Source organism: Lissotriton vulgaris, chromosome 5 (genome assembly GCF_964263255.1).
Source record: "Lissotriton vulgaris chromosome 5, aLisVul1.2, whole genome shotgun sequence".
Taxonomy (NCBI): domain Eukaryota; kingdom Metazoa; phylum Chordata; class Amphibia; order Caudata; family Salamandridae; genus Lissotriton; species Lissotriton vulgaris.
Genome location: NC_141693.1, coordinates 1,560,762,611 through 1,560,790,491, shown reverse-complemented (window position 1 = coordinate 1,560,790,491; position 27,881 = coordinate 1,560,762,611).

The following is a 27,881-nucleotide window of genomic DNA, read 5'->3' as shown; positions in this document are numbered from 1 at the left end:
GCAGAAAATGATCGGTAAAATTGTGGTCACATAATCACAGGCAATCATTGGTCATCACTCATCCAAGTTCATATAAGAATGACAGTAAAGAAAAATCTTCCCTTAGCGAACTGATTCACGTTAAACAACCAAATTGGTTGTCAAAGCCGCCCAAACTATGACCACTAGATCCCTTTGCTATCTAGTACACTCACACAACAGTAATATAGCTCATTATTTATTTTCATAAAAAAATATTCTTTACAAATACAGTTTTTATTAAAAAACAACTCATTGCGCGCCTACATTAAAACCATATGAACAATTTCGTAAAAATACAATTCTGATCCACATGAAAGTTAAAAACACAATCAATTTCTATTGACATTCATAGGCTATAACTAGAGGAAGTATATAAAAAGAAAGGGAAAGGGAGAGACATACAGAGACATAAGTTACTTGTCATTTAATTTTGCACGTTTTGAGACCTAACATAAACAGAACCAGATCCTGGACTTGCTTAATTCTTTGTCTACAGGCTAGGTTTGGTCCCTTGATTGTGCAGAAAAGGCGTGTAGAGTGAAAAATAAAATAGGTAATCCAAATGCTTCCTCAAGTAGAAGAGCAGATTGACTAGGAATCCCGTCCATCAGGGTTCAAGGGAACTCAATCATAGCACGGAATCCAAAAGCCTGCCTTGATGACTGAGGCAGTTTGGTCCCAAAAAGACATGCAGAGGCTAAACACATCTGTCTCGAAATTTGACGTCTGGATCGAAAGGCACACCACCTTGAAAGGCCTCTTCAAGCAAACATCAGTCCTAAATACAACATCAACTCGACAATAGAGAAGAAAACCCCTTGTTGTAGTCCACTTTGTCCCCATGCAGAAGCCGCTAAAGAAAGTTAGGGCTCGTAGAAAAAAAATACATTTATGTAAACATTGCAGGCCTGGACACATAGAATAAGAACTCAAAAGCATCATCCGCGTCAGAAAGTCACATGGCTCACCACCTCAAAAATGGAGTAAAAGAAGCATTATGTTTTTTGAGGAGGCTCTATATCTTGAAATATGTTCTGATAAAGATAGGTCAAAGGTTTTGGGCTTACTATGCTTTGGGATAACTGAAGAACATATGACCCCCTACTCAAAATGGTGGCTTATGTACACCAACGGAGATGAGGAAGATCAAGTGTGCAGAGAAGAGTGGAAGTGTATGTGGATGCAGGCAAGATTCGAGGAGCTGGCCCCTTTGAGGGCTGCTAGAACAGCCCCTGACCTTAACTCTGCTCCTTGGTTCTCCTCCACTCTACGCATAATGCGACAAAACTGCAAGAAGTTGGAAAGGCGCTGGCGGCGCAAGTATGATCTTGTGGAGAAAACGAAATACCGCGACGCGATAAAGGCATACTACAAACAGATTGCCGCAGCCAAAAAGAGTTATCTCGAACAGAGAATCGACAAAGCCGATAATACCAGCCGGGAACTCTTTAGAATTGTGAAGGAGTTTGTCAATCCAGTTGCAGGTACCCCCGTCCATTCACACACGGAGGAATGGATCAAACAGCTGGCCGACTTTTTTGTGGCCAAAATTCTAAAGATTCAGGACACCTTTCCATCTGTGGACTCCCGCATGGCCGACGCCGCTTTAGGGGGTAAGCCGACCTATTTAGATCCCTCTCAGGCTAACTCAGGGCCCACACTATCTGTCTTTCCCCAGCTGTCCTGCGAAACTTCGCTGGAGCTGCTATCTCGGCTGAAATCTTGCTCGCCACTGGATGCCTGTCCGGCGAAATGCCTGGGCAGGGTGGCTTCAGCGTTGAACAGCTTGCTGAACCCCCTGCTGAATCTATCATTGAGCTCGGGGGTGGTCCCACGACAGTGGAAACACGCACTCATTCTGCCGCTGATTAAGAAGCCTCCGCTTGACCCCCTGCAATGGGCTAACTACCGTCCGATCTCCCTCCTCCCTGCTCTGGCGAAGGTGTTGGAGAAACATGTTCAGCATACTCTATCCACCTTTATTGAGATCAACAATCTGCTGCATGACTCCCAGTCCGGCTTTCGTGCAAACTACAGCACGGAGACCGCTCTGGTTGAGGTTACTGACGCCATCAGGGAGACACTCGATCATGGGGGAAAGGTGATGTTAGTCATGTTGGACCTATCGGCGGCGTTCGACACCGTCCCACACGCTGGCCTTCTCTCAAGACTCAGGGAGATTGGTCTGCGAGGGACGGTGCTGGACTGGTTTCAATCCTTTCTTGCCGACCGCCGACAGGTGATCTGGGCTCCGCCGTTCTCGGCCGAAATGCCTTCGCTGGAGGTGGGGGTGCCTCAAGGATCTATCTTGAGCCCCACCATTTTCAACATATATATGGCCCCTCTAGCGGAGGTAGCAGAGGCGTTTGGGGCCCGGGTCATCTCATACGCTGATGACACCCAGCTCTTGTTCACCTGCAGGAAGGGAGAGGTCTTCAACGGCGGCAGAATCAAGGACTGTCTAAGCGCAGTCTTTGCGTGGTTTCAGCGGCACAGCCTGAAATGCAACTCAGACAAGTCTGAGCTGCTCTTCTTCGGCTGTGCCCCAGACCCGGGCTGGAAGACATGGTGGCCCCAGGACATGTTCCCCCCAGAGACACCATCTGCTCAAGTAAAAAATCTCGGAGTGGTGTTTGATGATGACCTCTCTTTTCGTCCTCACATCCTGGGATTAGCAGGGAAATGTTTCAGCATCCTCAAGATGCTTAGGAAATTTCTTCCCCTGCTTTCACTGCAGTACCGTAGGAATGTAGTTCAGGCGTTGGTGGGATCATGCCTGGACTATGCAAATGCGCTCTTTGCGGGCCTACCTAAATATCTGTTATCTAGGCTGCAGATTGTACAGAATTCGGCGGCCAGAGCCATCTATGGCCTGCCCAGGAGAGCCAGTGCCTCAGCGCTCTTAGCCAGGCTGCACTGGCTGCCTATCGCTGGGAGAATTAGATTTAAACTCCTCACTTTGGCGTTTAAAGCTCTCCATGCGATTGGCCCTCACTATCTGAGGAAGCGTACCGCTTTCTATGTGCCACGGAGGTCTTTGCGGTCGGCGGAACTGGCCAAAATGGAGGTGCCTGTGGTCAAACGTGTCCGGATGGGAGGTCGCTCCTTCCAACACGTGACAGCTTGCCTGTGGAACGAACTCCCACTTTCCCTTCGGAAAGCAAACAACCTCTTGGCTTTCAGGAAGGAGCTGAAGACTCTGCTCTTCACCAAGTAACCCGCGATAACTGTAGTGTGTCTGCCTTGGTTTTTTTCTGTTTCTAGGGGCCTCTTTGCTAAAGCGCCGGGACACCCTTTGGGGTAGCCGTGCGCTCTAAAAGTTTGGCTTACATTACATTAACATTATCACCCGTGTTACTCATGTCATCATGCTTGCCTCTCTTCGAACTGTGACCTCACAGGGGTGTTGTAGGAGAAGAATAAGTAAGAAGCTAGTTAAAACCCCCAAAGTTTGTGGAATCAGACTTGACTTCCTATTTTAGTACTTCCCACTTGTGATAATGTGAAATTCATTTCCAATTGCTGAAAAATCAACATCTCTTTGTAATCTTGGCGTAGGCGTGGGGCACTAGGGCTTGAGCCCTGGTCACATTTCATCTGAGGGGTGCCACATTGGCAGAGGCAGTTTGTGAGTAGATGGGGTAGGGGGCAAAGAGGTGGAAGGCTGTGTATCAGCTGAGTGGCAAAGAGGCACAGGGGATGTGTGTGAGAAGACGGATCAGTGAACAAACAGGGCAACAAGTGTGCAGAGGGTGCAGACAGCAAAGATGGTAACGAGGAAGGACAATCAACAGTGTGTGAGCAGATTGGACAGTATATATGTGGAGGGGACTGGGCCAGTGTGAACTGATGAAGGGTGAAGAAGCATAGGCACTGGAAGTGGGGGTCTACAAACATGCTGGAATTTGAAAGGTGAAAGCAATAAAAATGACTTAACTTTTGTGTTGATCTTGTCACATTTGCCATGAGTTCCAAGACAGGACAAATGTCTGGCTGGACTTCTGACAAATATCTGTTTATTCTTTTAACGTAGAGATTGTGTGGGAAGCTTGCTCTGGATATGATATATCAAAATGAGATATACTGTGTAAAGAGCCAGGGGTTCCCTAATGAGTAGACGAGGGCTTGCTATGGCAAACCCAAAGAGCCCTATTAGGGGGTAGTGTGGTCGAGCAGCCTTAGACTTAACATAGAGGAGTGCAAGACATCTGAAAATACACACAATGGTTAATAAATGAGACACACAACTCAATAAGGAGATCCACATCAATTTATAAAAAAATAGCAAGTATATTTGTATATGTTTAGGCATCAGAAGAAAATTGTTCAAGTAAGTATGCTTTTAAAACGGAAAACTTTTCAGTTAAAAAAGTCAACAGTGCAATTTCTGAGTTCTACAATGTTAACCTATGGGAGGAAAATCATAGGTGGTTTATCGGTTCTTGTCAGTAACTTACGGGACCCTTCTCCAGGAGTTAAGGTGAGTAACGGGCAAAGTCCAAGGCAGCACCAGCAGAACACCACCAGCAATACTAGGGCGGCCGGATGCAGAGGTGCAGAGCAGCATCGGGCCTAATGTTATCCAATGGAGAACGGTCGCGGTAGAAAGAGGCTACTGGATGGCACTGTGGGACCAGTCCGGTGAAACCATCGAGCGGCTTTGGTTCCTGTGAATTTGCAGGATGTGAGGTCACCTTTGGAACTCTTCTTCTCGGAACCGGGGGCGGGAGCAGATGGTATTTGGGGTATCTGGTTTCTCTGTCCGCCAACACTTGCGGTTGAGGTGGTCTGCCAAGAGAAGCTGCAGACAACGGCTGGGATGGCCATGAGGAGCAATTGCATGGCGGACTCAGAACCAGGAGGGCTTTGGGACCATTCTGACACTGTTGGCCCACTTCAACACAGACTGGGGGCTCAGATGCAGTGGTGCTTGGCAGTGTCAGGGGGCAGCTCTGCTGTCCCCCTGGAGGTATTGGTTCATGGGAGAAGGGTGGCAGGTGTCCCGGGCTTTGCAAACTCAGCAGCTGCAGGACAAGTCGGCTTTTGGTTCAATATGCAAAGTTAGCAGGCAGGCCGGCAGGGTTGGCGCCAAGTCGGTTGCTAGGTCTTCGGTTCTTGCTGTATGACTCTTCTTGTCTGTCTTCTTTCTTCAGGTCATCAGGATCTGATTCTCTAGTGCCAGGGACTTCCCTAAATACTGAATTTAGGGGATTGTGAAGGGTAGGAGCCAAGGGGCAATTGACCCTTGGGGTCACTACACCTTCTATTGGGACACCTGCCTGAAATTATTTCACATTGATATTCAAAATTAGGTCATATAAGATATTGGTTTATTAGTTGAGGGGGTGGATACTCTACTCAAATAAGGAACACAATCCTTGTCCAGATGAACCACAAAAGTTGCTAAATAAACCTGTACTTAACCTTTTGGTAGCTCGGCATAAAAGCAATTATGCTTATTGGGTAAAATATTTATACACCAGTCAAACAGTAATAAAGGCAAAACACAACACAAGAAAAATCCAAGACCAATTTAGAAAAATTGAGTAAACTTTAATAAATAAAATGGCACCTAAACAGCAAAAATCAAATCAGTAGAATCGAACATATGTGTTTTAAATTTTTTCGTTCAAATTAGCGCCAAAAAGCATAAAGGGCCACTCGTGGTTATCTGTTCTCACTGGACCAGGATGAAGTCACAAATTCAGGCCAACTGCAAAGGAGTGCGGTTGGATACAGAGACCAGGTTCAGACCACTAAAGAGTAAGTGTTAGACCTGACATTCTTAGTGTGGTACTCCCCCAGCTGTTTTGCATTCTCGCCTCCTGTTTTTGCTAAAGTTGTTTTTGTTATATTAAGAGCAACAGTGGTCCCATACATGTAGGATAGGTACAGTATCGCAATTTTTACAATCAAAAATTGGAAATATGCGTGTATTCAAAAATATAAACAATTTATTATCATTAAATTAGAGGCACGAAATATACAAAAATGTGAGTGATCTGACCGTGACGAGGTAGAAGGAAATCAGCCGATTTCCTTACCACAGGCAAGTGACTTAAAAAGTGACTTTTAAGTGTGTGGAAATGTAAATAAAAAAGTAAAAATCTAATTAACATCTCATACTCGACAGTAAGATACAAATTATAGTATAGAGTTAGAGACGTGCGTCGACGATATTCGATCCCTTAGAGATAGTGGGATCTCATCAGGACTAAGCGATAAAACTAGTGCCTGAGTTCCTTCTAATCTCCCCGCCCAAGAGCAACCCTGAGATCCAGACATGGATTAAAGCTATCACAGCCTTGCATGATGAAGGCCCGCCCACCCCCTTCAGAGTCTGAAGGGGGTGGGCAGTCTTGTGTCATGTTGCATTGTCAGGGCCAGGCAGCAGCACAGGTGCGCATGAGTGGGGACGGAGGGCACATTTTTCAGCCTTGCCAACTCATGCACACTTGTGCCTGCTCGGTTGGCGCATGCCCATTAGAAGAGCGAAACCTCGCTCTCCTAATGGGCAGGCGGGCAGAAAGCAACCATGCCCTGTGTCAATCCTGGCGCTGCTCCAGCGCAAGGATTGGCTGAGGACGGAGGGCGGGGTTTCCGCTCCAGTGAAGGCGCCAAGGTCCCAGAAGATGCGCCGCTGACCGGCGGTCAGGTAAGTTTTCTTCTTCCTTCTTTATTCTAATTCCCCATTCAGTGTGTATTGAGTCATTGCCTGCGCCTCTCCCTGTTTCAATTCCTTCTAACACTCTGCCTGCTATCCATTCGTTCGTCATGGACTGGAGATCTATAAGATATAAATAACGTGACGCCGACGCCAGGCTTTTTCAAGGCGGTTACAAAAGTGTACAACTCGAGTTTTCTACTTTCTCATTGAAGGAAAATGTTGTCCCATAACTAGTGTGCCAGCGGAAGAGAGAGCTAGGGTTAATGCCGCATTCAAGCCTCTCCGATCGGAGTTTTCAGCTGTTGAAAAGTGGGCCAAAGGTTAAAGGAGGGTTGTCTGTGGTGTGTGACTGAGTGACTCTTCTCGAACCCTGCCGGCCTCTCGGTGCAGAGGGTTCTGTCTTCCGCCTCTTTTCTTTATTTCCCCGATGCTTGGTAAATTATGTGTTTGCATCTGAAGCTTCCTGACCTTCAGGTTCACCACTGACGTGGAATTAATCAACCGCTGCCTTTTAAAACTCCCATCATCCTGTGTAATAGGATTTGCAAGCCTGCCTAATGAGAAAACAAAGGAACTAAGTCTCAGAATACATTAGGATGCGAGTTTTAAAACCAGGAACGGGTTATAAGCTCCTTCCTACACTCGGATGCATCAAGAAATCTCTCAGGTGTGCTGTTCGTAGTATGGGGTAAGCTGCTAGCACGCACCAGTCGAAGAAGAGTGCAGGGAAGTGCTTGCTCACGCTGCCTGGCATCCTGTCAGTTTTAGTCATCTTGGGATCAAACGAGCATGTGTTTGTCGTGGGCGGGGTGAGGCCCCTGGGACACCCAGATGCAGTGGCCGCGAGGAGTGGCGCGCAGCTGGCAGGCCCAAACCGCGTCTCCTTTCCGTCTCGTGAGTCGTGATTAAGTCACCCTATTTTCTAGCTGCCGTCCGCGTCTCCCTCCATGCTATCTCATATTTTTCTCTCGGCTCCTCATCAGCAGTGCCTCTGTTAGTCCCCTGTCCTTCATGCTAACTGAAATCCCCACGCTTCTTAAAATAGTGGCCGGGATTTATTAACTGCGTGGCTGAGGGAGGCCCTTTCTTCTTGCTGAGATTGCCCTATTGCTTTTTTTAGGGCTCGCCTGCTGATGGGCTTGCGCATAGCTGGCGAAGCTCTATAGTGGCTTATCCAGAGTTTAACCAATGGCGATTCCACTGGCGAATCCATGCAGTGCATGTGCTTTTTAGGTCATTGCGCAAGCGCAAGCCCTAAAAAGCGCGTGCACAATGCCACCAGCCGCCTGCCTGCCTGCCTCGCATTACCACATCAAAGGCAGCCCAGCCTCCCTCCCACAAGCTTCACAGCGTGCGCTCTGCATTTCTCCTCCCAGTGCCGGCCGTACTTTCAGTTTCACGGCCGCCAGGCCGTGTCTCCTTTTATACTCCCATCGAAAATATCCAAAGGTTAATATGAATAGAGAGTTTGAAATGTCCAAGTCTACTCACAAGGGATTCGCCAGTTCGCCCCCAAAAGTCTTGATTTAGTCGAACTTAGTAACATTTATTTTTTTAGTTTCAGCGCATTTTCACATGCGCATTCGCATTCCTTGTTTTCCTTTCATTGTGCCTGTGCTTGGCAATGTTAGCAGCAGACCGTGAACTGCTCGCACCCACCCTCTTGTCTTATTCCAGAGCTCCAAGCAGATGAGGACAGCGAATGCCTCTTAATGTGTTTTACATCAAAGGCTGACGGGAGTTCTGACAGTCCGCATGTCCGTCTTGTTCTATTTCTTATTTCACCGGCCGTCTCTCCAGGGCAGAATACGCTGCCTCAGAGCCCTGCCAGGGCTGCAGCTGCTCTTCATGGTGTGCCCGTGCAGACTCAACCCACCATACCCCGAGCTCTGGCTTTTCAAGCTACTTTGCAGGAGGAACTCGCTTCTTGGTCTCCCTCTCCCCATCTCCCCCTCTGCCTGCTCTCCTCTCTCTCTCTCTACATCTCTCCCTCCCCTCTCTCCCCACTCTGTCCTTCGCTCTCGTCCTCCCCCTCTCTTCTTCCCCTCCCTCTCTCCCTCTACCCTCTTTCCTTTTCCCTCTCTCCCTTTCCCTCACTTCCCTCTCTCCCTTTCCCTCTCTTCCCTCTCCTCTCTCCCCGTCTCCGTCTCTCTCTCTTCTCTCCCCCTCTCTCTCTCCTCTCCCCCCCTCTCTCTCCTCTCTCCCTCTCTTTACCTTCTCCCTCTCCCTGCTCTCCTTTTTCTCCCTCTCCCCATCTCCCCCTCTGTCTTTTCAAGCTACTTTGCAGGAGGAACTCGCTTCTTGGTCTCCCTCTCCCCATCTCCCCCTCTGCCTGCTCTCCTCTCTCTCTCTCTCCCTCTCTCCCTCCCCTCTCTCTCCCCTCCGTCCTTCACTCTTGTCCTCCCCCTCTCTTCTTCCCCTCCCTCTCTCCCTCTACCCTCTCTCCTTTTCCCTCTCTCCCTTTCCCTCACTTCCCTCTCCCTCTCTCCCTTTCCCTTTCTTCCCTCTCCTCTCTCCCCGTCTCCATCTGTCTCGCCTCTCTCCCCCCTCTCTCCCCCTCTCTCTCTCCTCTCCCCCCTCTCTCCTCTCTCCATCTCTTTACCCTCTCCCTGCTCTCCCTTTTCTCCCTCTCCCCATCTCCCCCTCTGCCTGCTCTCCTCTCTCTCTCCCTCTCTCCCTCACCTCTTTCTCCCCTCCGTCCTTCGCTCTCGTCCTCCTCCTCTCTTCTTCCCCTCCCTCTCTCCCTCTACCCTCTCATTTTCCCTCTCTCCCTTTCCCTCACTTCCCTCTCTCCCTTTCCCTCTCTTCCCTCTCCTCTCTCCCCGTCTCCGTCTCTCTCTCCCCCTCTCTCTCCTCTCTCCCCCTCTCTCTCCTCTCTCCATCTCTTTACCCTCACCCTCTCCCTGCTCTCCTTTTTTTCCCTCTTCCCATCTCCCACTCAGCACCACCACAGCATCACTCAGCACCACCACAGCATCACTCAGCGTAACCACAGCATCACTCAGCGCAACCACAGCATCACTCAGCGCAACCACAGCATTACTCAGTGCAACCACAGCATCACTCAGCACAACCACAGCATCACTCAGCGCAACCACAGCATCACTCAGTGAAACCACAGCATCACTCAGCACCACAACAGCATCACTGGTTCAAATATGTTCTTTCAATATTTCAAGTTGTTTTCAAGCTTTCAAGCTTTGTTACAAATCACAAAAAGATGTTAATATTTCACTTCTGTTCTTGGATTTTCGCCACAATAAAAAACACTTAACATAATCTTCCCAAAAGTTATTTACAAAAGTTTAAGCTATTGCCATTACAAATTATATAAATTATTTAAGTATTAATTATTTAAAAAAATTAAAAGCAATTGTTATTTGTAATATCAATACATCTAAGTTCCGTAAATATAAAACATGTTGCATTACAAATGCTATAGGTGTCACATTTGCGAAAGGTATAACTATTAGCATTGTAAATGACAAAGCTATTTATTTAGCTATTTTAAAAAATAACACATACATAAGAAAAATGTCTTATAAATGTTTATAAGACCAATAGCTCAAACTTTCCTAATGCGAGCCCTATTGCATTTCCAATGCTTGTTTTATATTTCAGCTTCCCTTGGCCATTACGGTGCTTATGCGTGTAACATTGTGCTCCAATCAGCTGTCGAAACTGCACCTGTAGACAAAAAATATATATGTGTAAAATGGCTCATGCAGGTGGTAGCTTTTATCTTTTATTGTTAGCTGGGTAGAGGTAATTGTTTGGGTGATGCAGATTTTGGTAAAATGGTGTCTCTATTTTTCATGTAATATATACTCATATAATAACCCAGAACTCAAGGAGTGTCATAAAACTATCTGGAGAACGTATCTAAGGTGATTAATTAGATGCATTTTATATTGACTTTAAGTTGAGAAAATACAGGAAAGATTGTGATGTGAATGGCTGAAGGAACCAGAATACCTCAGAGTCTCACTAGAAAACAACTTCAAAATACTAACCTTGATGTGGTGTGAAAAACTGCAAGTACCAGAATGCCTCTGGGGGTCTCACTGAAGAAAGTGTTTCAAAATGCGCAGAGAGTTGAAGGGAGTAACGTGGTGATTGTTGGGAGGTTTAATATGTGGGACCTTAGTAGGGTTTCAGTTTTCAGAGGAAGTGTGTCTGAATTGCACAGTAGTTCTAGTGAAAGCTGCATATGTCAGAGCTTTCAAACCAGTACCAGCGGCAGCCGTACAAACCTTCTCCTAAACTCAGCATGGCATAGGAAGGTTGTCAAAGGCCCCATTTCAAGCAGGGGATTCTCTGGTCAAGGCTGTGTCACGAGTGGCAAAGAACATTGCCATAGGAGGCCATCAGGGTAGCTCAGTGGGCTGTGTGCCTACGTGCAAGTCGGAGCTAAGTGGCTGCGACTGACACAGTCGGGTACAGCCTGCTCTTTCCCAGCACTGCTTAGTCGATTATTGTATAGTTAAAACTGTTACAAGAGTGTGTGTGTTCTAAGGTTAATATAAGTAAATGATAACATCAGCATACGCAAAGATTGTCCTCTATAGCTCATAAAAATTGGCGATTTTGTTGCGTGTTTATCTAGGTTCTTGATCGATACTGTGACCTTTTGCCCCTATTCGGCTATAAATCCATTTATTCCCTATATTGGCATAACCGTTCAAGTGCGATTTTCAGAAAGTCATCTCTGGCCTCACACGAACAGAGCCACATTCCAGAATAGTTCTCTGCCACTTCCTTTGCAACCAATTAGTGCAATGACAGAGCAGAAGTCACTATCTGATATTCCTAGATTAACACTCCGAGTTCTTCAACAAGATAAAAACTCAGCAAACCTGGAAATCCCCGCTTGCTGTGTTTTGATTAGTAATGGAACTCTAATGAGCAACTGATAACTATCACTTCCTAGTGACATCTTTAATTGACGTCTTATGTCCAGCAAACTTGCGTCAAACCCGGCACCTGTCAGGTATAAATATTACCAACGTTGCCTTAAGCAATAAGCTGTCGTGCTGTTGTATGCTGCCGTGCACCCTGTTGTGCATCCCATTGCTGCTGCAGGCAGTACGCTGCTGCTGCTGTCCCTTGGTGGTGAAGCTACTGATACCATTATCGCTGCTAAAGCGCGAACGATGGTGCAGTATGCTTAGGAGCTGAACAGCCGTCCCTCTGCGAAGAGCCCAGCAGATTCCAGCTGCCGCGGACGCTGTCCCCCGCCTCCTCCTCCCGACGCGCTGAAGAGAGCCGCTGCCTTTCTCCTGCAGAGAAATCCAGCTCCAGCGTTTCCGGTCTGCCCTCGCGGGTGACTGGGATATCGAGTGCCCCCTGAAGGAAATACCAGACTTCCATCATTCTATTCAGAGGTATGGTGTTGACTAAACCCTTAGACGAGAATTCTTGAAGCAAACCTTGGCAAAACCAACTTAACTTAAAGCTACTTACTTACTCCCCTTCCACGTGTTAGGCTTAGGTCAGGCACACTGGGGTAGGCTTAGTTAGAAGCACCAGTTGAGTATGTTAGCCTAATGTATATATGAATGTATATATGTTTTATTACTTTTAAACCATTGTATGGCTAAGAAACCATATCAATGCTTTTACAGTTCTATTTCGCAATACTTATCTTACTGTACGTACTTTTTATAATAACAAGTCTTGCAATTGTGGCAATACATTTCTCTTGTACGAGAAGAAAGACTGTTCAATAAATGTTAACCCTTTATTGACAAACGCCCGTCTCTCTGTTCTCTACATCTCGTGAAAGTAAACTGCACTAAACTGACTGAGTGAAATACCTGTCTATTGTTTCACACGACCCTAGAGATTGACTCTTGATCTGAGGAGCAAAGTTGTCATGTTGCACGGTTGTTGGAAAGCTGAATCCCTTCTTGTCTGTGCCAGGGAAGCTCATCACTTCCCATGCAGAGAAGAAAGTTTCCAGTGACCTCTGAGCTAGTTGGTAACACACCCAATTAAGTTTAGCATAGTCAGTGGAGGCCTGGAATATCCGCAGTTCCACGTCGATACTACTGTTCATGTTATTCCAATGCGCAGGGCCTAGTGGGAAACTAGGAACTACACTACATGGCGCCCAAACGTTTGGTAAGGCGATAAACTAACGCAAGACGTTAGAGTAACTCAGTCGTGCATATTTCACACAGACCCCTTTCTCCCGTAAATACTCCAATAGACGTCTGGAGTGGGTGAAAGGTTAAAATCCGCCCGACCTTAGTAGGAAGAGATTCCTATGTAAAGCTCTGGTTTATTCAACGTTGAAGGATACAGTGTTCCAAAATATTGTGCACCTAATCTTTGTCTCCTTGGAGACCTACTCTGCAAACCTTGCATTTTTACAATGCCAGGAGAAAACGGAACCACTGGGGCCGCAGTAAATGCAACTCAGCAGGATTCCGACGATATGGTACCGGGTGCAATAATCATCCCGGCACATTTAAGAAAATCTATAACGTTAAAACTTATAGAGAACGGACTGACACCTCAAGGTGGTACAGTAATTTTCGTGATAGAGGCTCACGAATATCGGCAGACAGAGGTATTCTATTCATGGATAAACTTTCCAGCGGTAAACGCTACAACAAAAGAGTTTCACTATTACAAAATAGAGAAACCTCCGGAAGAGTACGCTCCTTTCGAGGAGATTGAAATTCCACTTAAATTTCCAGAGCACCTGCTCTGGTTTAATGGCGCCCTAAAACATAATGATCACATTACCAGGCTCGGTCCACTAGGTAGACCAGGAGCAACGTGGCCGGTTCTAGCCAGCTACACACCACATCCGGACATTGTAAAAATGTCTAGAGAAGAGCTGTTAGTACAGCTAAACACATTAATAAAAATACATAGGCAATTAGTCCAATATGTAATGCGGACTGCAACAGTCCAACCAGCTGTCAATGTACCACTGCTGACCCCTCATCAGGGGAACACAAATAAAATTACATCACAGAACATACAGTCATGTCTTGGTAAAACACCCGTAAAACGGGAACAAATTCCTTTCTGGTTAGCACAGAAAATCACTCAAATAGAGGCAGTATTTCCTGATACTACCCCTATAGAGAAACACAGAATCTTGACAATCTGCCTTCCTATGGGAATCGCACCACACGTGGAGGACTGCGACACTTGGGGTACAGTCTTTGCTTCCATTTACACAAAAACACACGGTGTTCCGTCTATGGCGGTAATACCAGAAGTGCTAAAACAGATTCAAAATGAATACGGTCCAGAAAAGTCAAACAAATTGAAACAGCTGAAAAAATACGAGAAATTTATCGTATTAATTTGGAGAAATCACTTTCTGTGGTAGACAATGGGTTAATGACTTTGTCTTCCAGAATATATTCGTTGGACAATATTGTATCCTCTGCCTTTGATGTGATAGACAGAGACTTGCTAATGTTACAACATGGCCAATCTCAAATACGTTCTATTATAGAATTTGGCTGGACGCTGCAAAATCTTCGTTCAGGCTATGTGCCTTGGCGTTTAATCAACACAACGTCATTATTTTCCATTTTTAACCTTACTGATAAACAGATCAGTTTGGCACAGAAAGGAGCAGACTATACAATACTGAGCATCGAAAAACTTGAGAGATTACCATTGACAATGTCAGAGAGTCCTTTCATTGAATGGATAATACACGGAATTATCACAATTCCGATAACAACTTTCCGATTTAAAAAGTGCCTTGAATACATACCTGCTGGCCAGTATGAACAATTGGGTAAAGGATATGTAAAATCTGAATGGAAATTACCATACACACATTCTTGCTATAGTGACAGCGACAAAAATGTATTTCTTAGTGGTGACAACTGTAAACATTCACTAAGCTGTATACTTTTGTGTCAGGGTATTAATTTACACGGAGCATGTGATGGAAATTCTAACAACCTTTCATGCCACCAGCTAGTCACACCTGCAACTCAGATAGAGCCCTTCTTTATCCAACTTTCAAACGGGAGTTACATTCTTAGAACGGATCACAGATGTTGTGGCCTTGTGCCAGGGAAAAGTTATCTAGTAAGCGTAACATCCATGGTCAAATGCTGTATGCAAGCATTGTTTCCGAGTGGGCCTGCAGACACAGTGACTCCCATCTGGCCTCGTCTGAATCTCTATTCTATACGAATTGATACATTAAGCAAAATGAAATCTGTACTTTTACAGACAACAGTGCCTATAACGTCATCAAAAGAGACGTATGATCTTCTAGTTGCAAGGACAGCTACTGAAGTTCATGACCTTTTATCAACAAATTGCCCCGTGCATTTCGTACAAATGCTAAGCCAACTCCTTAACATGTCTAGTGCCACAAGCATCCCAGGCATATTTAAGACAGTCTTTACGGGACTGCTAACACCCTTCCAGGCAATTTTGGGAATCGTTCCTAGTTTTGTACACTCTGTTTTTGGCGGCATACCATTATTTTTGGGACTTGTAGCAGGGATTTTATTTTTGACCCTCCTGCTTCGTTATGGCAAGCCGTAACTCAGACATAGATCCCATGGGAATGGAAGAGACAATCCTAGCAATGCGCTACCGGGACAGGATAACTAACGTCCTTGGATTGGCCAGGCTGAGAGATTTAAACATGACCTGGTTCCTTTCATTCTGACCTATATGGCAGAACTGTATCTTACCGGTACTACGATGTATGCTATGCGGAGATGAGTGCGTGTTGGACATCTGTCTTTCACTTTCATCAGCAGTACCAATGGACGTCGATACTTTGCTCAGTCCAATAACGGCTCACGCATTGTGTTGTCCCCAGCGGCTACCAATCCTGATGACGGCATTCGTTGAGACTCTTGTACTACGACTAGGTGGTAACAGTGGAGCAAGCGACAAAAGCAGCATCACCCAGGTACGACCTTCTGTGAGCATTGCTGCTCCTGACTACGATGACAGCAATCATTCTCACACCTGCCAAGTTACAGCACTATCGAATTTGGTTGAACTGTCACCTGATTTTGTAGACCAATTCTTTGAGAGCCTGTCTGATACGATGTTCTCACCCATACAGAAACAATAACTTTTGAGAAGCTTTCCGACACACAGCGTTCCCATGAACTCTGAATTCGGCCTTCAGTTTTGATCAACAAAAACTGCTAAAAGCTTTGGAACTCTATTTCCCCGTTCAAGCATTAATTCTTTTGAATTGGACATTTTTAATATTCACCCTTTTTTTTTTGGCACGAACAATTCTTTGCTTAACGTAAAAACTATTCTTAGAGAACAGAAGCTTCACACTTCTATTTCTAAACACATCGAGAGACATAACAAACTTACATCAGCCTCTAGCACATGTTATTACAATGCATTTATATGTGATGATTTATCTCGCCCTTCTTCTGTCAGAGATACTTCATGTGTAATTCTTTTGCATAATCGTTCATTGGTTTCATATGCAATAATTTTTGAATGATTTCTATGCTTCAAAAAACGTACAGTACCTAAATTTCATGTATTACAAATACGCCTATTTCGAATGCATTTATGTATTTTGGGGTGGGCAATGTTACACATGCATCTAATTGCTCTAGTTTTAGTAATCTGATGGACATGAATATGTGGAGTGGGTGTTGCGTGTTTATCTAGGTTCCTGATCGATACTGTGACCTTATGCCCCTATTCGGCTATAAATCCATTTATTCCCTATATTGGCATAACCGTTCAAGTGCGATTTTCAGAAAGTCATCTCTGGCCTCACCCGAACAGAGCCACATTCCAGAATAGTTCTCTGCCACTTCCTTTGCAACCAATTAGTGCAATGACAGAGCAGAAGTCACTATCTGATATTCCTAGATTAACACTCCGAGTTCTTCAACAAGATAAAAACTCAGCAAACCTGGAAATCCCCGCTTGCTGTGTTTTGATTAGTAATGGAACTCTAATGAGCAACTGATAACTATCACTTCCTAGTGACATCTTTAATTGACGTCTTATGTCCAGCAAACTTGCGTCAAACCCGGCACCTGTCAGGTATAAATATTACCAACGTTGCCTTAAGCAATAAGCTGTTGTGCTGTTGTATGCTGCCGTGCACCCTGTTGTGCATCCCATTGCTGCTGCAGGCAGTACGCTGCTGCTGCTGTCCCTTGGTGGTGAAGCTACTGATATCATTATCGCTGCTAAAGCGCGAACGATGGTGCAGTATGCTTAGGGGCTGAACAGCCGTCCCTCTGCGAAGAGCCCAGCAGATTCCAGCTGCCGCGGACGCTGTCCCCCGCCTCCTTCTCCCGACGCGCTGAAGAGAGCCGCTGCCTTTCTCCTGCAGAGAAATCCAGCTCAAGCGTTTCCGGTCTGCCCTTGCGGGTGACTGGGATATCGAGTGCCCCCTGAAGGAAATACCAGACTTCCATCATTCTATTCAGAGGTATGGTGTTGACTAAACCCTTAGACGAGAATTCTTGAAGCAAACCTTGGCAAAACCAACTTAACTTAAAGCTACTTACTTACTCCCCTTCCACGTGTTAGGCTTAGGTCAGGCACACTGGGGTAGGCTTAGTTAGAAGCACCAGTTGAGTATGTTAGCCTAATGTATATATGAATGTATATATGTTTTATTACTTTTAAACCATTGTATGGCTAAGAAACCATATCAATGCTTTTACAGTTCTATTTCGCAATACTTATCTTACTGTACGTACTTTTTATAATAACAAGTCTTGCAATTGTGGCAATACATTTCTCTTGTACGAGAAGAAAGACTGTTCAATAAATGTTAACCCTTTATTGACAAACGCCCGTCTCTCTATTCTCTACATCTCGTGAAAGTAAACTGCACTAAACTGACTGAGTGAAATACCTGTCTATTGTTTCACACGACCCTAGAGATTGACTCTTGATCTGAGGAGCAAAGTTGTCATGTTGCACAGTTGTTGGAAAGCTGAATCCCTTCTTGTCTGTGCCAGGGAAGCTGATCACTTCCCATGCAGAGAAGAAAGTTTCCAGTGATCTCTGAGCTAGTTGGTAACACACCCAATTAAGTTTAGCATAGTCAGTGGAGGCCTGGAATATCCGCAGTTCCACGTCGATACTACTGTTTATGTTATTCCAATGTGCAGGGCCTAGTGGGAAACTAGGAACTACACTACAATTTCTTAAATGATAAAGAATTCAATCTTATTGCTTTATTAACCTTCCTGCTTCCTAAAATTTGCTTGAAAATGCACCATTTTCCCACTCTTTTTTCAAAATTAGGTTGATCAGGCTCGCTCGCTCGCCGCAGTGTAATACGACAATTTTACGCCCCACCACTTTCAAATGTCACCAGCCGCCAATGCCCCAATGTACAGTACTCGTATGATATCCTGCAAACCTACGACCCCTTGATTGTGTAAGCTCTCTGATGTACAGATCTCCTGCATTTTGTATTGACCTGCCTTTTGTATTACTCTATGAATCTGTAAAGCGCTCTGATACCCTCACGGGTCAAGTTCGCGCTCTATAAAACCTTAAAATAAATAAATAAAATAAATAACTGCAGGTGCTGGCTTTACCATTCGTGCCAACAAAGCCATATTTGAGATGAAGAACTCAACAAGTGCATCACTAGAGTGGAGGGGGACCATGCAAAAGGTTCTCTACGCGTAGTGCATTGAGTGAAGCAGTTAGTAGTCAGCCAGACCACCAACAAGCCTTGGTCCTGGCAAAGGTCCCAACTGGTTCAGTCTTCTTCCAGAGGTCCGGGGAATGCTGTAGAGGGTTAAGGTTTATTGAGGTTGAGGACTACACTTCTCAGGAGGCACCTGGCTAGTTACTTTTAGGCTAGTCCACAACGGAGCCTGGTGGTCAGTCCTTCTTTGGATTGTAGAAGTGCATTTTGTGCGTCTGACTGCAGGGGACTAGTTCTTCTAGCCAAAGGGAGTCTTGGTGAAGTCTTTAGGTTGCAGAGGAATTCACCTTCCTTTTGGAACCGGTCTCTGGTCCTAGACGAGTCGTAGTGTGGCGGGTGCAGGGGGCTGCCAAAGGTGCAGTACTTTATGCCTCTTCTTTGTGGAGTCCTGCCTTGTGCTGACATGGGTCTGTTTTTTGTCTCTATTCTTCAGAGCAGATCTGGAGTTCTGGTGTTAGGGATGCCCCTTAAATCTTGTATATAGTTTTTTTTGGAGGTGTGAGGTCAGGAGCCAATGGGCTACTGATCCTGCGGTTAATTCACCCCTGAGGTGACAACATCCGGGGGGGGGGGGGTGTGTACCAAACTACCCAGAACCCACTATTCTTAGGACTTTACAAGATGGCACAGGCCATCCTCGGATGTACAGACCTACTAGCCCACCCTAGAGGTGTGGCTTGCCTTTGGGGGGTGTACGTCTCGTGAATACCTAATTTCCCGCTTGGGGCAGAAGGCCCTTTCTCTCCACTGGGAGGCAAATCATTTACATATCAAAAGCTGTGTGGCCGTTGTAGCTCACCACTTCTGATGGGTCATTCACAAGCCATCCTGGGAGGGCGGAGGTGTGACCTCCTTCCTGCTCGGCCTTTTTGTCTATGTCCTCCTGGAGTTATAGCACTACCCAGCAGGAGGGCATAACTCTGTCTTGGTGGCAACCAGTTCGGAAAGACCACCAAAGCACAGAGAGACTATAGTAACTTGGGGGGAACCTCTAAGGATGCCACCCAGGTACATGCCAGCTCACCCTCAACACGAGAATCATGTCAGGGGTTAAAAAGCACTGTGTTTGATACCAAACACAACTAAATTCGGAGATACTGTCGTGGAACTGGCTATCTTGGTTTTGTCCGGTAGCTAGTCCACTTTAACCTATGGACCGTCTTTCACATACAGTAAACTTGAAGGGCAAGATTACTGTAGATGTACATAGGTTTGTACATATATGCCTGCACCATTAATATAATGCACTCTGTCGTCTCCTGGGCTTTAGGATGCCTACCATAGGGGTGACATATATATTAAGGCAGTTTTGACCCTGTCACACATGGTGTGTGCAGGGTCAATCTCGAGAAGGGAAGCTGCTCGTGCAGGCAGTGGTAGCAACCCTGTAGTCCCTGGTCTGTGTTTCACTGCAAAGTCCATCCCCTGTAGGGAAATGGGCCACCTCAACAGTTTTGGGTTCTCTCTTCTCATCTGCATTAACCACCTGAGAGGCCTTTGGTTGGTTTGAATCCTGAAGTGAGTTCCCAACAGGTAGGGCCTCAGCTTCTTAAGGCACCAGACCACAGCAAAGACTCCCCTCTCAATGGCACTTTAACACTGCTCTCTACGGAGGTGTCACCTGCTACTGTAGGCTACTGGCTGATCCTAATCCTCATCGCTGGTTTGTGGCAACACTGCCCCAATCCCTTGATTAAAAACGTCTGTTTGAACAATGAACTGTTTCCCATAGTCTTGTGCTTTTAGGACAGGTGTTGAGCACAAGGCTGCTTTCCGGACTTCAAAGGCATTTTGACATCCAGTGGTCCAAATGACCTTCTTTGACTGCTTTTTAGAGGTAAGCTCAATGAGAGGGGCCATAATGGTACCATACCCTTTCACAAACTTCCTATAATATCCAGGCCAAGGAATGCTTTGACCTGGGTCTGGGACTTGGGAGGCTCCCAGTCCAGAATAGTCTGGATCTTGAATTGGAGATGTCTCACTTGGCCTGGCCCAAGTAGACAATAGACCTCTGCCCAATCTTACACTTACAGGTCTTGATTGTGAGGCCTGCCTGTCACAGGGCCTGCAACACGTCTCTCAGGTGGATCAGGTGATCCTCCCAGGTGAAGCTAAAGAACAGCAATATCATCCAGATATGCTGCACTAAAGTCATCCAGGCCTGACAGAACTCGATTCACCAAATGGCGGGTGCATTCTTTAATCCAAAAGGCATCACTTTAAATTGAAAGTGCCCCCCTGTAGTGGTGAAAGCAGACCTCTCCTTGGCTTCCTGTGTTAGACCAATCTGGAAATACCTTTGTGTCAAATCAAAGGTACTGAGAAATATGGCTGCCCCAAGCTTATCAATAATGCTCTTGGTATGGGGTGACCATCAGTCGTGGTTAGTGCATTCAACCCTTTGTAATCCTTGCAAAATCCCATCTCAGGTTTCCCACCTTTTGAGTCAGGTTTGGGGACCAGTACTATTTGGCTGTCCAAGGGATGGTTCTATCACTACTAGCTCTAGCATCTTGCTTACTTCAGCTTTGATGCATTGTAGGAAGCTGACTCTGTATATAGTATACCAAAGTGAGGTATAGTGTGCACAGAGTCCAGTGGAACCCCAAAGGTATGTGGTAGTGTGGTCGAGCATTAAGGCTGTATCAGAGGACAGTGTTAAGCATTTGTTGTACACACTCAGTCAGCAAATGATTTCACACACTTTAGGACTGAACTTCTGACCAATTGTTTTTGTATAAAAATATTCTTTTAGTTATTTTATTTTCTAGAACCAAGCTAGCCTGGCACAGGTAAGCAATAAACACTATACATCAGTAATGCAGTTGTAACACAGTTTGGATTGCAATTGTATTTGCACTTTGTTTTGATTACAGTACTATTACTGGAAATTCAATGCTTTGAAAATACAGTACATATACTTTGTATAGGCTTTTTAGTAAAGTGACCAGGAGATTACTTTGCAGATTTGCAGATTACTTATTTTATACAGTGCAGTATACCTGGATACTGCACTGGTACATTTCCTGTAAACAGGTGAGTAAAAGCGTTTTTGTTATGTAGTATAATTTTAAAAGGATTTTTTAGATTTTCCAACTCCACACTTAGAAACTTTTCATAGAAAAACAGTCAATGTTATCCTATGGAGAAACATAGTTGTGAGGAAGACCCTGGCAGTGACAGCATTAATATCGATAACCCCTCGGTAGAGCGCGCATGAATGCCTTACCGCATTAATGAAGATGACGACACAGCAAAGGCTGACTGCATGCCGATAATAACTGAGGACCTTTTCCCCATCCCACAGCACACAAAGAATGACCCGGAAACAGTTTGTCCCAGGAGGAGGCGTGATCAGACGAAGTGACCAATTAGGAACGCCCAGAGGAGGTCACAAAAGGCAGAAAAAGCCGGGAACCAACACAGTTGAGGAGTCAGCTGCACGGAAGCCGTTGGAGTCGGAATACGAAGCAGAGGCGGCAGGAACCGAGACAACCCTGGAGGAAGCGGTTGCACCCGGATACAAAGACAAAGAAGAGAAGGGCCCGGAGGAGGACCCGGAGGCTCCTGATACCTGGACAGAAGACTGGTGGATCCCGGAGGACACGCACGAGCCTCAGGAGAGTTGTGGCAGACAGCGGTACATGACTTAGGCAGAGGGAGTACCAAGGAGAGGGGAGGGAGAGAAGTAGACCTTTGGGGAGGCATTAACTACTCTCTTGTCTCAAGTTAGCCCTCACAACTTTGTCTGTGTTGCATCATACTCCATTTCCCTCCCTCGTCGAGTTGTTATCTGTAACTTCACCTAGGATCGGTGATCGACTGACCCGCCTTTTTGATAAGATTTCTCTTTCCACTTTATTTTCCCCTTTTCGATCGGACCTCACTCTTGTCGACAGGCTCTATCACGTGGTGCGGTGGCAGGTTAGTCTGGTCGTGTAGGACTTGTGCATTGACCGCTGTTTTTTCCTTTTTATTTGAGTGACTGCCAGAACTCCGGGGATCGACCAGACCTATATAGAAACTTCAGAAGTACCTGTGGTAACCGGGAGCCCCAACCAAGAAGTAACCCCTCGGAGGACAACATAACACTGAGACCTGTGCTGAAACAACAGGAATACCCTATCTTTTGACTTTTACCCATCCTGTCATTTAAAACGTCCCTCTTGATCCCTACTGTGCTGTGTTGTATACCCTCAATAAACACTACAGCATTGATCCTATACGGCCTCCTCACTTCTGTTTTCGACCGTCCCTCCAACAGTTGGTGTCAGAAGTGGGATCAGAGGAAATGGAGGCCTATGTGGGAAGGGTATGCCGAGACGTGGGTCCCGTGCTCAGTAGGCCACTGGAGTCAAGCTATCCTGGCTGAAGACGGCTGATAGCCAGAAACCGGTCCTAGGATGCTTGATTCCGGTCCAGGGAAGACATGGCTTGACAGTTTGGGCTAGACTGTTTCCATGAGGCACAGGGTCAAGACTGATTTGCATATGGCCATGTCTGAACTGGGGTGGCTTGGTGAGCAAAATAACAATGGATTAAACCCAGATCTGTGACTGGGGGTGAATGTTTGGCCATTGTGCAACATTCCGTCCATCATCTTGTTTGTTTTGCTGTTCACCCTATGTGGGAAGGGTATGCCCAGACGTGGGTCCCGTGCTCACTAGGCCACTGGAGTCAAGCTATCCTAGCTGAAGACGGCTGATAGCCAGAAACCGGTCCTAGGATGCTTGATTCCGGTCCAGGGAAGACATGGCTTGGCAGTTCGTGCTGGACTGTTCCCTTGAGGCACAGTGTCAAGACTGATTTGCATATGGCCATGTCTTAACTGGGGTGGCTTGGTGAGCAAAATAACGATGGATTAAACCCATATCTGTGACTGGGGCTGAATGTTTTGCCATTGTGCAACATTCCTTCCATCATCTTGTGTGTTTTGCTGTTCACCCCATGTGGGAAGGGTATGCCCAAACATAGGTCCTGTGCTCACTAGGCCACTGGAGGCAAGCTATCCTGGCTGAAGATGGCTGATAGCCAAAAACCGGTCCTAGGATGCTTGATTCCGGTCCAGGAAAGACATGGCTTGGCAGTTCGGGCTGGACTGTTCCCATGAGGCACAGTGTCAAGACTGATTTGCATATGGCCATGTCTGAACTGGGGTGGTTTTGTGAGCAAAGTAACGATGGATTAAACCCAGATCTGTGACTGAGGGTGAATGTTTTGCCATTGTGCAACATTCCTTCCATTCATCTTGTGTGTTTTGCGGTTCACCCCATGTGAGAAGGGTATGCCCAGATGTGGGTCCCTTGCTCACTAAGTTACTGGAGTCAAGCTATCCTGGCTGAAGACGGCTGATAGTCAAAAACCGGTCCTAGGATGCTTGATTCCGGTCCAGGGAAGACATGGCTTAGCAGTTCGGGCTGGACTGTTCCCATGAGGCATTGGGTCAAGACTGATTTGCATATGGCCATGTCTGAACTGGGGTGGCTTGGTGAGCAAAATAACGATGGATTAAACCCAGATCTGTTACTGGGGTGAATGTTTTGGCATTGTGCAACATTCCGTCCATCATCTTGTGTGGTCAGCCTCTTCCTCCCACTCCTCTCTGGCCATGTCCATAAGGGTACACAGTGGCCTTCCATACAATAGTTCGAACGGGAAATAGCCCAGGCTCTTTTGTTGTCCACACCATTTTGCGAACAAGGCTAAGGGGAGCATGTCTTCCCACCTACGTGCCTCTATATTTTGTAATTTTTTCAAAGTAGACTTCAGGGTAGAGTTGTACTGCTCTAGGGGTGGTAGGCAGCAGTACGGATCTGTTTGATATGTAATTGCTGACACACTTGTTTCATATGTTTGGATGTGAAAGGCGTACCCTGATCAGTGAGTATCTCTTTGGGAAAATCTACACGTGAGAAAATGTTAAGCATGGTTTTGGCTATCTGGGTAGTATTGGGTTGTCTAAGGGCAACAGCTTCTGGGAATCTCGTAGCATAGTCCACTAGGACCAAGACACAGCGACACCCGCTATGAGAGGGCAAGAGGGGGCCGATAATGTCCATTCCTACACTGGAAAAGGGGACATCAATGACAGGTGAAGGTTTTCGGGGCACTCAGGGTGGAATGTAGTGACTGTTTTTCTGGCAGATCGCACAATCATGACAGTACTTCCTAACCTGTTGATAAATACCCGGCCAGTAAAATCTCTCTAGTACGACCTTCTCGTTCTTTTCTCCCCCAAAATGACCACCTGACAAATGGCTATGTGCCAGGTATAAGACCTTTTCCCGGTATGGAAGTGGTACTAATAGCTGAGTAGGCATGGATCTTCCTCCTTTTCTGTACAACAACCCTTTTTGTGTAAAGAATTGTGGACCTACTTGTAGGGGATCTTCCTGTTCGGCCGCTTGGCTCCGGGCTTCCTGTAGGGTGTTATCCTCTCTCTGAGCTGCAAGAAAGTTCCTATTGTGGTCCCATAGAGGGGTAGCAGTATGGGTCAGAAGGGAGGGTTTTCCATTCCTCTTCTCCCTTCTCCTTTGTTGTTTGCTCTACCTGTCCTTTCCTTGTTCCCACCTGGAATCTAGTTCATGGAAGATTGGGGGCTCTTCGCTCCAGTCAGTCCCTTCCTTTTCTGGGTCTTGAAGTAGGTTATGTATGTGGGGATAGTCAGTTCCTAAGACCACTGGCTCAGGTAGGTGAGGGAGGAGACCTACTTTCATTATCACTGGGTTTTGGGTGGGTTGATTGTGGATCGCCACGTCAGTCATTGGATAGATCTTACTGTCCACGTGGATGCACTGTATTTTGACAACTCCTGTGGTGATTGGTGGTCCCCCGGGTATGACTTGCAGTCTCATGCCAGTCTGGCGGCACCCTGTGTCGACTAGTACATTTCTGGGTTCACCATTGACCACAACCTGTCTGTGAAATAGGTGGGAGTCGCCTTCTTTATAACAATACAGAGCCCGAGTGTACCCGACTTCCATAGGTTCCTCTTTTTGTGGGCAGACCCGTGCTATATGTCCGAAGGCACCACAATGGAAACATTGGGGTCTTAAGGGCGCAGTCGGTCGGGGTATTGGCATCACAGGATTTGGAACCACAGTTATGGTTTCGGGTTTTCGGGGGTAGTGGGCTGGGCTGGGGGCTCTCACAGGATGATTACCAGGCTGTTTCCAGGTCCCTTCCTCTTTTCCCTTTTGTATCTCTTGGACCCTAAAGTATGCTGCTGCTACTTCCACGGCTTTGTCTAACGTTAGGTCAGTGTGTTGACTAACCCACCTCTGAATGGGAGGATGCAAGGAGGTGAGGAACTGTTCGAGGTAGATTTTCTCAAATATAACCTCCTTGGAGGAGATTAGGGGTTTTAGCCATCGATCAGCTGTATCCTTTATGCGATAACATAGTGCTCTGGGGTTTCGATACCATGCGTTCGAGGATACATCTTTTGATATCCTGATAGGGATGTGGTTCCAAGGGGATTGGCAGCCCGGTAGGCTGCTTGGAGGTCCCCGGTAAGAAGGGGTCCCACATATTGTCCCCCCCTATCTTCAGGCCATAGGGTGGCTCGGGCCATCCTCTCAAAGTTTGATAGAAAAAAATCTGGGTCTTCCCCTTGGACGTATTTTTGTACTACTAGTGAAGGAGTGGCGGTATAACTGGGTCGTTGGCCTCCTGGCTCTCCTCCGCTCTCGTTTCTCTCGTCCTCTTCGTCTTCTACACGCTTCATCTCCGGCTCCGCTTCTCTGCTTCTCCGCTTCTGACCTCCGGGGTGATGACACACCTCCCGTATAGGACTTCCTGCCCTTTGACCAGTCCAGAGCCTCCGACGTCAGAGGGGGACGGAGTCGCGTCCTGCTCGTCGTAGTCCCACTTAAAGGCACCGGGTCCAATTTCGCCTTCCCGATCTGAAAGGCTGTCCCAATCTGCCCTCGGCGAATCAATCTGTAGGGAAGGAGGGGAGTTAGGGACAGGGGTCCACCAGTTCGTAGGGTCCCTCACCCCGACCCCGTTACACTCCTCCCCCCCTGAATTCTCCCGATCGGGGAGAACGGGCACCCTCGATAAATAGTCTGCGTTGCTATTGTCTATCCCTTTTTTGTGCAATCTCCTAAATGAAAAGGGCTGGAGATACAGAAACCATCTGAGGACTCGGGGTTCTGGGACATATTCTTCTGCATCCATTGCAGGGGTGCATGATCTGAGTGTAGCGTGAAGGTTCTCCCCTCCAAGTAGTACCTTAATTTGTCCACTGCCCAGCGAATCGCAAGGCACTCTTTTTCTACTGTCGGGTATTTGCGCTCCCTAGGATGGAGTTTCCTACTTATGTAGAGGACGGGGTGTTCTAACCCGTCCTCCCCCTCCTGAGACAGTACAGCCCCTACCCCAGTATCTGAGGCATCTGTTGCCAGGGTGAAGGGTTTCTCATAGTTTGGGGGTATCAATACTGGGCTGGATGTGATGGCTCTTTTTAGTGTCTCAAACGCTATTCAGGCTTCCTCGGGTGGGGTTTTTCCTCGGTTGAATTTCGTATTCTTTTTAAGGAGGTCCGTCAAGGGTGAGGCTATATTCGCAAAGTCCCTAATGAACCGTCTATAATAGCCTATAAGACCTAAGAGGGCCCGCAGTTCTCTCGTGTTAGAGGGAAAAGGGGAGTTGGTTATTGGACATATTTTCTCCTCTTGGGGTGCAATCACCCCCTCCCCCAACATAAACCCCAGGTATCTAACTTTGGAGAATGCGGCCCTTGACTTTTTGGAGTTTATATGCAGCCCTGCCTCTTGTAAGGCTGTAAGGATTCTGTCTATGTGCTCTAGGTGTTCCTCCCATGTCAGACTGAAGATGACAGTGTCATCAAGATACACCGAACTGTACCCGGTGTGGGGTGCCAATACATTGTTCATCAATCACTGGAACGTGGCCGGGGCTCCATGTAGCCCGAATGGCAACACATTAAACTCGAATAAGCTATCTTCCATGGCAAAGGCTGTTTTATGTCTGTCGCTTTCCCGCAGTGGCACCTGCCAGTACCCTTTCGTCAAGTCAAGGGTCGTGATATATCTGGCTTCCCCTATCCTCTCTATAAGCTCATCCACTCTGGGTATAGGGAAGGCATCGAAGGAAGAAATAGAGTTTAAGGCCCGAAAGTCCATACAAAACCGGGTGGACCCATCCGGTTTTGGGACCATCACTATAGGCGAAGCCCAGTTGCTCCGTAATGGTCGTATGACGCCGAGCTGAAGCATGTCCCTGACTTCTCTTTTCACATCGGCTCTCCTGGCTGCTGGAATACGATATGCTCTCTGTTTGACAACCTTGCCTTCTTCAGTCTCTATGCAATGTTCTGCTAGGTGGGTACAACCAGGAGTATCTGAGAACATAGAGGAGAATTGTTGCAACCGTTGTAAGAGCTCATTTCGTTCGGTAGTTGTCAACTCGGGGTTAATAGGTAGTTGTCCTAAGGTCGAGCTTGCGTCTCGTACCAGTAACACTAACTGGTTTGATTTAGGTGGGGGACCTATCCAT